The sequence below is a fragment of the Bos taurus genome, chromosome 7 (assembly GCF_002263795.3).
Source record: "Bos taurus isolate L1 Dominette 01449 registration number 42190680 breed Hereford chromosome 7, ARS-UCD2.0, whole genome shotgun sequence".
In the NCBI taxonomy this organism is placed as follows: Eukaryota; Metazoa; Chordata; class Mammalia; order Artiodactyla; family Bovidae; genus Bos; species Bos taurus.
In genome coordinates this window covers 93,641,958-93,653,989 of record NC_037334.1, presented here as the reverse complement: position 1 = coordinate 93,653,989, position 12,032 = coordinate 93,641,958, and the positions used below count along the sequence as shown (strand labels likewise).

The 12,032-nt window shown below is 40.6% G+C and overlaps 1 protein-coding gene across 2 annotated transcripts in view; it reads left to right on the top strand.

The window, feature by feature from the left end:
• MCTP1 (multiple C2 and transmembrane domain containing 1) overlaps nt 1–12,032 on the top strand; it is a 1,071,916-nt gene that overhangs the window by 938,442 nt on the left and 121,442 nt on the right. The gene's annotated exons all lie outside the window — the stretch shown is intronic.

Genomic DNA, 12,032 nt, shown 5'->3' with positions numbered 1-12,032 from the left:
TTGCACACAAATAGCCATGTAGAGGGAGAAGGCAATGGCACCCCACTCCAGTACTCTTGCCTGGAAAATCCCATGGATGGAGGAGCCTGGTAGGCTGCAGTCCATGGGGTCGCTAATAGTCGGACACAACTGAGTGACTTCACTTTCACTTTCATGCATTGGAGAAGGAAATGGCAACCCACTCAGTGTTCTTGCCGGGAGAATCCCAGGAACGAGGGAGCCTGCTGGGCTGCCGTCTATGGGGTCGCACAGAGTTGGACACGATGAAAGCGACTTGGCGGCAGCAGCAGCAGCCATGTAGAAATTTGTGGTAAAAGTCAGGTAGCGTTTCTACAGAATGAAGGGAGAGCAGAGGCGGGTGAGATGGGAGAGATGGGGAGATGGAGGGGTCGAGAGAGAGGAGGACCATTTCAGTTCAGGCACCAGCTTTGCAGCTGCAGTTCAGTTTGCAGCTTTACCAACAAAAGGTAAAGAAAAAGGGCAAACATAGCATAACTAGACTGGCAAACATTAGTACTGAAAGTTCAGTTCAGTCACTCAGCTGTGTCTGACTCTTTGCAACCCCATGGACTGCAGCACGCCAGGCCTCCCTGTCCATCACCAACTCCTGGAGCTTACTCAAACTCATGTCTGTCGTGTTGGTGATGCCATCCAACCATCTCATCCTCTGTCGTCCCCTTCTCCTCCTGCCTTAAATCTTTCCCAGCATCAGGGTCTTTTCCAATGAGCTGGCTCTTTGCATCAGGTAGCCATTGGAGTTTTCAGCTTCAAGATTAGTCCTTCCAATGAATATTCAGGGCTGATTTCCTTCAGAATGGACTGGTTGGATCTCCTTGCAGTCCAAGGGACTCTCAAGAGTCTTCTCCAACACCACAGTTCAAAAGCATCAATTCTTCGGCTCTCAGTTTGCTTTATAGTCCAACTCTCACATCCATGTATGACTACTGGAAAAACCGTAGCTTTGACTAGACGGACCTTTGTTGGCAAAGTAATGCCTCTGTTTTTTAATACCTTTGTTGGTGAAGTAATGCCTCTGCTTTTTAACATGCTGTCTAGGTTGGTCATAGCTTTTCTTCCAAGGAGCAAGCGTCCTTTAATTTCATGGCTGTATGTGAATTTAACACAACTTTTCATTAGTAGTATAAAGTTGTGTGAAATTCAGATTGTGGAGATATTTGAGTGACAAGCTCCAAGTGTATACTTATTTAGTAGAAATGGGGGAAGGGAGGGCACCGATGAATTTTTCTTATAGAAATGGCACTAAATATATCCTGTCTAAAAGAATTAAGATAACATTTTCTTGGGAGGATGATTGGTCCAAGCTAGGACAGCATGCTGTGATGCTTAGAACAGAGAATTCAGTTTGGTGGCAGCTTTCTTGCACAGTGTCTTAAGGTACAATTAAGTATTATGTGGACCAATTCACAGTGGGATGACATAGGCAAGGATGTCTGCGAACTTTCTAAAGAATGCCAGCCTGTTCCTTTACTTTCAGAACACAATTCTGTCAAGGTGACACCTTTAGTTTAAAGAAGAGCCGTTATAATTGGATATTGGGAAACTACAGAAAATTGGAGAACATTAAAGTTTGAAAAGAGAAAAAATATCAAATGAGAACATGACTGGTAACTTAGCACAAGTGTATCATTTTTTATATCAATTTTACAATATAAGTTTATTTTGGAGGATAATTTTTAAAGTCACTGTTTTCTGTTTAATGTCAGATCCAGAACTATGTATCAGTAGACTGTACAATCCATAAATGATCACTAATTTGTAGAAAGTATGTAAATAAATAAGAGGTTGGATTCCTTGCTTAAGAGTATATCTATACTGCTGCTACTGCTGCTAAGTGGCTTCAGTCGTGTCCGACTCTGTGTGACCCCATGGACTGCAGCCTACCAGGCTCGTCCACCCATGGGATTTTCCAGGCAAGAGTACTGGAGTGGGTTGCCATTGCCTTCTCTGATATCTATACTAGGTTCCATCAATAAACACTTAGAAAATCAGTAGATTATTCCTACAGTGCCAGTTTAGGTGTGAAGTAGTCATGTCTGGGTTTAATTGGTAACCACTCTCTTGTGAATGCTTGTGTGCCTGTGCGTGCTAAGTTGCTTCAGTCATGTCCAACTCTTTGCAACCCTAACTAAAAAGCCTCTTGATGAAAGTGAAAGTGGAAAGTGAAAACAGTTGGCTTAAAGCTCAACATTCAGAAAACGAAGATCATGGCATCCGGTCCCATCACTTCATTGGAAATAGATGGGGAAACAGTGGAAACAGTGTCAGACTTTATTTTTGGGGGCCCCAAAATCACTGCAGATGGTGTCTGCAGCCATGAAATTAAAAGACACTTACTCCTTGGAAGGAAAATTATGACCAACCTAGATAGTGTATTCAAAAGCAGAGACATTACTTTGCCAACAAAGGTTCGTCTAGTCAAGGCTATGGTTTTTCCTGTGTCATGTATGGATGTGAGAGTTGGACCGTGAAGAAAGCTGAGCACTGAAGAATTGATGCTTTTGAACTGTGGTGTTGGAGAAGAGTCTTGAGAGTCCCTTGGACTGCAAGGAGATCCAACCAGTCCATTCTAAAGGAGATCAGCCCTGGGATTTCTTCGGAAGGAATGATGCTAAAGCTGAAAGTCCAGTACTTTGGCTACCTCATGCGAAGAGTTGACTCATTGGAAAAGACTCTGATGCTGGGAGGGATTGGGGGCAGGAGGAGAAGGGGACAACAGAGGATGAGATGGCTGGATGGTATCACTGACTCGATGGACGTGAGTCTGGGTGAACTCCAGGAGTTGATGATGGACAGGGAGGCCTGGCGTGCTGCAATTCATGGGGTCGCAAAGAGTCGGACACAACTGAGCGACTGAACTGAACTGAACTGAAACTGTAGCCAGCCAGGCTCCTCTGTTCATGGGATTCTCTGGGCAAGAATACTGTAGTGGAGCCGATAACACAGAGTGAAGTAAGCCAGAAAGAAAAACACCAATACAGTATACTAACGCATATATATGGAATTTAGAAAGATGGTAATGACAACCCTGTATGCAGGACAGCAAAAGAGACACAGATGTATAGAACAGTCTTTTGGACTCTGTGGGAGAGGGATGGGGGGGATGATTTGGGAGAATGGCATTAAAACATGTATAATACCATATAAGAAACGAATCGCCAGTCCAGGTTCGATGTAGGATACAGGAAGCTTGGGGCTGGTGCACTGGGATGAGCCAGAGGGATGGTATGGGGAGGGAGGTGGGAGGGGGGGTTCAGGATGGGGAACACGTGTACACCTGTGGCAGATGCATGTTGATGTATGGCAAAACCAATACAATATTGTAAAGTAAAAATAATAATAATAATAAAAATTAAAAAAAAAAAAAGCCTACTGTAATGGGTTGCCATGACCTTCTCCAGGGGATCTTCTTAACTCAGGGATCGAACCTACGGCTCGTTCGTTGCAGGCAGATTCTTTACCGCTGAGCCACTGTGAATGCGTAGTACATCAAAAAGACGTCTTGAGTTTCAGAAGCCACAAGCTATTTATGATGCTATTTTTTAGCTTGGAAGTAATCGTTTTAAAAATACTGATTGGACTTGGGAAGAGCTCATTGGGAAGACAGTAAATAAATTACTAGGAAATAACAAATAGAGTACAATTTTTTTAAGTTAAAACATCTCTGACTTTGCCATTTGCTGCTGAAATTTTTGCCATATATACATTGGTCTTATTCAAACAACAAGTTAGGTTTTTCTAAAAATATTTAAGGATGTGGGCAACTTTTATGCCTTTATTAGTAGTATAACATGAGCATGAATCTTAACCAAGGCATGAATTTCATAATTATTCTTTAAGAATGTCCTTTATTCCCATGGTAAGTTAATTATGGATCATTTAACATGAGACAGAAAATAGTCCCTACACTGGATAGCAGAGAACTTTAAATTCCATCTTCAGCATTACTGTTGATTAATTGTGACAATGAGCAAGTCACTTAAGCTCTGCATAACCTCAACTTCTCCATCTGTTAAAAGGAAATAATATCTGTCACAAGAGATTTTCCAAGCACTTTGGAATCACAGGCATAAAGATGTTCCATAAATCAAGAGTAGTAGTATTATTACTCATCCAAAATGTAATAAAAGTTTTTTAATGTAGTAACCATTCAGTGCAGATTTAAAGATAGTCTCTGAATTTAGAATTCCTTCCTACTCCTGCTTTTTAGTCTTGAATGTTTACATTATTTCCTTCAAAGCTTCAATCCTTGAAGGTAATTATTGCATTCTTCTGCTTTGTTGAGAATCATTATATTTTATGGCTTCCCTTACCTTCTATTTTAGGTGATTTCTTCTTCATTTTACACGCCCTCTCTCCACCCCTAGAATTTTTACACCTTGTGTCTCTTTTCTACTTTGTACTTCTTATATTTTCATTTGAAAATATTCCCGTGATTTTCTTTTCCTTTAAATAGACAATTGTTTACCTTGAAATTGGCTTTCCTCAGAGTGAAAATTGGAGTCAAAGTTACTTGCCTGTCACTGGTCATTCTTACGAACATTTCTTACAATAAAAAGACAGGCTGCATTTTAGTGAGCAGCCAGATAAAAAACAACTTGGTTTTGAGGACGAAACTGACAAAACAAAAATGAAGAGTTAAATTATGTGAGAAAATCAGACAGTAACTTTGAATTTCAATATTGCATACCAAGAAGATTACCTGTACAAGGTTTCTAGCTGATCATTCCTTTTCCTTGGCTAAAATTGATTTGTGGTGCTACTTTACTCATTTGTCAGATTCACATATATTCATGGATCTGTCCCTAAGCTCTCTGTTCTGTTCAACTCATCAGTTTGTCTGTTTTTGTGCCAATTCATATGATTTTTGTTAGTAGGGCTTTATTGTACATCTTAATATCTGGCAGGAGAAGTCCTTTTTTAAGGTGTGCTTAGCTATGCGTACTAGACTCCTCCGTATAAATTTTAAAATAAGCTTGAATCCCTTATAAGAAACCCAAGTGGAATTTTAATCGGGAGAACTGATGCTATATGATTTTTGACACTGTCTTACATATTGCCTGATAAAGTCAAGTACAACAAGATGGCCTTCTTAAACCTTCGGTTTAAAAAATTCTGTGATTCTCAAATAAGCAAAAGACAACTTGTCTTCATTCCTTTGGTGGGATTATAGTCTCATGGAGAATGTCTCCCACCAGAAGAGACGAGCATGTTAGTGAGGCAGCCTGCTAGCATTCTGGTGGCAGGTATGCTGAGACGATAGAAGGAAGTGGAAGTCAGGATGGGGTGGAAGCCTGGGGGAAGACCTCTTGGGGGAACACTTGATTATGTCAGATTTGGCAGAGATGGAGAACAGGGAGCCAAGTAAGCCGCAGGCACTTCTGAAGAACTCAAGACAGCAAAACATGTTGACCCCAAGGAGGCATCCATACAGCAGCTGCTAAGAGTTACTTAGGAGAGGGGAAAGGGGAAATCCCAAGAACAGTGGTTCTTAACCAAGGCGAATCTCAACCCTCCTCCCCCCACCCCCACCCAGGGGACAATTGTCACTGTTTGGAGTCATTTTTGGTTGTCACAGCTGTTACTGACCAGGGTTCTTGAATTCCCTTAATCGATAGAAATGGAGAAGAAGCAAGACAAGAAGTTCAGACAAGGCTTTGTTGGGACTCATGCTGCAATGTGAGGGAGCAAAAACAAATTAAGTTCCTTTGGTTGCTTTGTGGGCAGGAGTGAGCTGGTTCTTATACAGGGTGAGCGTAGGGGTGGATGTAGGGTTTGGGTGTGAGGGCTGGATTAGGTGGCCTGCCCACCCCTCCGGTGGTTCTCTGTGCAGGGTGCATTCCCGGTCCCCTGCTTTTGCCCCTGGCTCCTCAGAAGTGGCAGCTGGGTTTTTGGTCTTTTTGTATTCTTCTTGTTCATAATTTGCCCCAACTGGGCTGTGGACTCAGTTATTTTTAGTTCCTTATAGTTTCTTTGTATTTTGTTGCTCAAGAAAGTGTTTGTCCTGGGTCAAATCCTGGGTCAAAGGGTCCCAGTTCCTAGGTCCCCCAGCCCGTCTCACCACCCGGCAAAGGGTGTTGTTACTGCATGTAGTGGGTAAAGACAGGATGCTGAACATACCACAATGCACAGAGCAGTTCCACTGCAAAGAATTACCAGCCCCCAAATGCCAATAGTGCTGAGGTTGAGAGAGCCAGGCATAGAAGGAACTTCTAACCAACCCTGGCTGCACATTAGGGTCACCTGCTGCTGCTAAGTCGCTTCAGTCGTGTCCGACTCTGTGCGACCCCATAGACGGCAGCCCACCAGGCTCCCCCATCCCTGGGATTCTCCAGGCAAGAACACTGGAGTGGGTTGCCATTTCCTTCTCCAATGCATGACAGTGAAAAGTGAAAGTGAAGTCACTGTTGTGCCCGACTCTTAGCGACCCCATGGACTGCAGCCCACCAGGCTCCTCCGTCCATGGGATTTTACAGGCAAGAGTACTGGAGTGGGGTGCCATCGCCTTCTCCGAGGGTCACTTGGGAAACTGGAAAAAAAATACCAATGCCAACCCCGCCACCACTCCCATCCCCCCTCATCCCCAGCTCTGTAAATTCTGACTTCACTAAGGATGGAGTTGTGGGCACTGGTTGTTTTAAAAATTTCAGTGATTTTAAAAAATGTGCACTCAAAGTTAAGAGCTACTGTTCTGGATCCATATAGCTGAGACAGGGAGATGATTTAAGTTTGTTTGCTTTGTTTTGTTTTTTGCATTCTTCATTCATGCTTCCTTGAAAAATTCATACTTATGTACTCTAAATGACATAAAAGATACAAGAAAATGCTTTTGGGCGTGGTGTGTTTGTGTGTATATGAGATTCATTTGACTTTCTGTTGGAATTCAGGAAGATTACATGTAGTTAAGATCTCGCATTCTCCCCTACCTCCACCCAGAAGACACCATGCTCTGTTAAAACTTCCATCTTGCAGACCAATCTCATAGATATATATTTTGTCTATTTATGAACCTACTAAAGCAAGCGCAATGTTTTTGACATTGATGATTTTCTCTCTGTATTGAGATATTTAGAAGCGTAATGTGAGTACAAACCAAATTGTCAATATTTCTGTCAAATCACCCAGCTATTTAGTAAGACTTGGACAACATCTTCTTGCTCAAAACACTGATGCAGCTTGGTTTCTCGTGACGTGAAGTTATATTATTGATTTTGAAATAGGTTCCCTTTTCCAAACACCAAATCTATGGAGCAGCTGGTGGTGGTTAGTGACCGTCTGCACCAGCAGCCTCATCTTTTTAGCACTGAAAATTAATTTTTCTCGTCTTGGCACATAGAGAACTCAAGTGTGCCCCTTACCTCATTACCTGACACGCTGCAGTGGCACTAGCAGTGGGGGTGTGTAATGGAGCAGCTATTTTGGGCATCAGAAGTAGCAGCATTGGGATGTTACACATGACGAGATACCAGCAAAAAGCCCGCACCCTTTCCTCTGGAAACAAGAAGCTTCTAGTCACATGGATTCCAAATATTTGATAACAATGAATATAACATTAAGGGCTCTGGTTGGGTTTTTCTTCGCCCCTGAAACAACATATCTCTATATTCAAAAGATTAGTGTATCGTGCCAAATAATCATGATGAATATTGAACTGCTCTGTGTATGAATTTTGGAGCTGTGCTCCCAGAGCTTAGTAATTGGTCATTCCTAAGGATTTATCCTTCACCGATTTATACACATTTAAAGGAGCCTACAACAACAACAAAAAAATGTTTCAGTTCTATCACAGGATAAGAAGTGGTGTTTCTGGTACAGTAGAGAGAGTTCTGGACTGGAAGTGGATAAACCTGGGCTTTGATTCCGGATCCACCAGGCATGTTGTGTAATGTTCTTTATTTTGTGATCACTGGGTGTTAACGAATACCTGGTGGAATACCTAATTTGGAAGACCAGTTGGATTATGCCCCCAACTGGTCTTCCAAACTCTAGTCTCTTCAGCAGGAACTTTCTAAAATATAAAAGTTTTCCTGTCACTCCCCAGGCCACCACGTGTGGCCGTGCAGACTGAATTGCTCACGCAGATTTTGTCTGATGCTTCTGTCCCCTGGCTCTTCATTCACGTTGCCCTTTCTGCCTAAAACATATTTCTGTCTTCCTTTTCTTCTGGCTAATCCTCCTTATGCTTTAAGATGCATCTCAGGAATCTCCTCGGCTGGTGAGCCTTCTGATTTTAGGTGCCCTTCTATAGACTTCCCTTCCTCTTGCCTTATAATTATTATATCAAATGACAATTATCCATTTAGATACTGGTCCTCCTATAAAGGCAGTAGTATGCTCTTTGAAGATAGATACTTATCCTAATTGTCTTCCCCTGGTCTCTAGCGTGATGCCTAGCAAAGAATGGGCATCTGGTGGAGAGCAATGTGGAGAGAAATGAGAGAACAAGGAAGGAGGAAGAAAGATCGAGAAGAGAAATGAGAGGGAAGGGATATGATGGAGTAAGGATGGGATGGATTAGGATAGAACAGAAGTATGGAGGAGGGAGGGAGGAGAATGGTGGGTGATATAGCCGGTCAATGGTGATTTCTCAGATTGAATCAGTTTTAATTGTGACTCTGTACTGTTACAACACTCCGTGTCAACCCTGCTCTTTCTAATGTTCTATATATCTAGTGTTTTATATAGTTATTATATTATACTAACTCAACTCGTTCTTTCACTCTTCTTTGGGTTTGAGGGGATTGTCAAGCAATGGATTTCTAGTAGAAGGGCAAAATCAAGACCTAGATGAACTTTCAGACCTCTCTAAATTTTGCTTTTTCCTCACCAAACTTTGTGGATCTTATTTTGAGATTTCTGCCGTTCATATTAGTCTCTTGGTATCTCCTAAGCAGCCTACTTGGATATTACACCTTGTGAGGTATACATAGAATTTATTTATTTAAGGAAATATGAATGTCTGAAAATTTTACAAGTTTTTCTTATGGCCTGTTACTAATTAATATTTTATGATGCTTTATTAACTAATTATAATATAGATGCTTTATGAAAAATGTCCTTTGTGGCGTAGGGTCATGTATAAAATTCTGATGAGGCAAAATTTTATATTTTATTTTGATAAAAATAAAGGAATTATATTGAAATTGTGAATTTATATTATGCAATCCTTTGGTTTCCATCTTAGAGAAAAACTGAAGGTAAGAGATGGAGAAATCTACAGCATATGTAGTGGCTTTTCACTTAGAGGTCCACATGTGTGGGACCATAATTGAAATGAGAAAGTTATTCAGATAACTTGAGAAAAGTGTAATTGTCATTTAACTATGTATTATATATCTAACTTTTAGCAGATTTAACTTCTACTTCTAAAAAAGGTACATTTAACTTCATTTACTATGAAAAACCTGACCTAAGAGACAGTGATCAGTTGAGATCATTCAACATAGAAGTTATTTCTACCAGTGAAAACTATTATAAATATAAGTTGCCTAAATCCCTGGAGCCTCAGTGCTATATGAAATTTTAAGCTCTACACTCAGAATTCCCGACCTCAGTAGAAACCTCAACTAAATAAGTTAAGTTACTGTCAGTCAATTTCATTTTAAAAAAACATCCTTGATAGAATCATACAACTTCAGAGTTAGATATTATATTTTCTGTTCCTTGGAAAATATAGTAAACCTTCAGTTGTATAGGTTAGTATTTCTAAATTCTAATTTTTAAAAATAGTTTTGTATACAAAATATTATAACTCAGTGCAAATTGTGAAATGTTACAGCCAGAAATGCTTTATGTACTTATTCAGTTTATATATTAAGACTGATTGTTAGAGGCAATTTAACTCATCATTTCAATTAAAGGATTTTTTACAATGTCAGTTCTTCACTTTTACATATTTAGGCTATTATAATATCAATATGTCTCATTGTCTTTCAGGCGGGAATAAAGCCAACTTTAACCCTGATTAAATTAGTGGTACATTATTGATTCCTGTTTCAAATTCATTAATTTGCTAGGAACCACATGTCAATTCAGTGTCTCTAGATAGGATCGTGAGTTAGTTTGAGGTTAGTGGTGTTGTAGAAGACTCTTTAGAGTTCCTTGGACTGCAAGGAGATCCAACCACTCCATTCTGAAGGAGATCAGCCCTGGCATTTCTTTGGAAGGAATGATGCTAAAGCTGAAACTCCAGTACTTTGGTCACCTCATGCGAAGAGTTGACTCATTGGAAAAGACTCTGATGCTGGAAGGGATTGGGGGCAGGAGGAGAAGGTGACGACAGAGGATGAGATGGCTGGATGGCATCACCAACTCGATGGATGTGAGTTTGAGTGAACTCCAGGAGTTGGTGATGGACAGGGAGGCCTGGCATGCTGCGATTCATGGAGTCGCAAAGAGTCGGACACAACTGAGCAACGGAACTGAACTGAACTGATACATTTTTATTAGATAAATTTCAGTGCTACATCTTCATATGCTGATTTTAAAACTCAGTATTGTAGCATAGCAGAACTGGAACATTTTTCTTGATGAGCTTACCAGAATCAAATCCCTATTCAGTTATGTGTAAGCTTTTAGTAATAAATATATTCAAGTTTAGTCTTTCAATCCAGCTCACCTTCTATTTTGATAGACAAACATGATCTTTTCTAAAGCATTATACTATTTTGACTAAGCACATAATTTAAATCAGAATATAAAATTAGAAGAGAGTTAAAATTTTAAATAGGCATATGAAAAAGAAAAGAATAAAGACAGATTTGTGAAAAAATAGAAGAGGAAAATATGAGAGAAATACAAAATATGGCAAAATAGAAAGAGGCTTTATTTCCCCTCCCAAAATATTTACTTATAGTGGAAAAAAAATGTATAGATTATTAGTTTATATGGGATCCCTCAGTCATTAACATTGAATTAGTGTTTTAAATAAGAATGCTAGACTTTCCACTCTATCTTTGGCTTTTTTCCTCTTAAATTGAAATCTTTCTGTTTCTGCTTGTATCTTTTTATATCATTCCACTGAGTCTCCAATTTACAAATAAGTTGTTTGAAATTTTTTTCCAAGACATTAGAAGTTAGGATGACTTTTTTTTTAATGTAGCAAAATACACTAGAGATTCTCAAACCAACTCACAAAATCCTACGTGTCCCATATTTAGTAAAACCATCAAACTGGTATTCTAAGGTAACACCAGCACTTCTGATATTCTGAACTTCAAGTCAGTAGGTAATTTCCCTCTTACTGATCCATAGCCATCACAGAGGTGAAGAAAGCCTTTCTTTGAATTGCTTTTTCTTTCTTGGATGAACAGAAACCTGGACTTTCTCTGTGGTCAGCCCCTCTTTATTTAGTCCTTCTTCATTTTGCCTCCTTTGGTTACATTTCCCTGGTTTTATGCATCCTCTTTACTGAGGGCTGTACGTAAATATTGTGGCTGATACTCAATAGGGGTTCTCTGGGGCTAATGAAAGGGAAAGCCGCTCAGTTGTGTTGGACTCTCTGAGCCCCCGTGGACTATGCAGTCCATGGAATTCTCCAGGCCAGAATACTGGAGTGGGTAGCCTTTCCCTTCTCCAGGGGATCGAACCCAGGTCTCCCACATTGCAGGTGGATTCTTTACCAGCTGAGCCACAAGGGAAACCCAAGAATCCTGGAGTGGGTAGCTTTTCCCTTCTCCAGGGGATCTTCCCAACCCAGGAATCGAACCAGGGTCTTCTGCATTGCAGGCGGATTCTTTACCAACTGAGTTATCAGGGTGGTCCCAAACACCAGAATGAAGGCCAAAAAGTCTACTTCCTCACTGCTGCAATTTCTAAGGCGGCCAAGAAATAGCATTCCTCTTCCCCACGTGGGCCGTGAACAACTGAGACATAACAGAGTATCAGAAGATGCCAGAACTCTCACCTTAGCTCTGATGGCCAGGATGGAGAATGTGGGTTTCTGAGGACTGCACTGCCAAACACAGATCTGGTCATGTGCCCCTCAGAGATCCCCTGTTTCCTACAGAATCCAG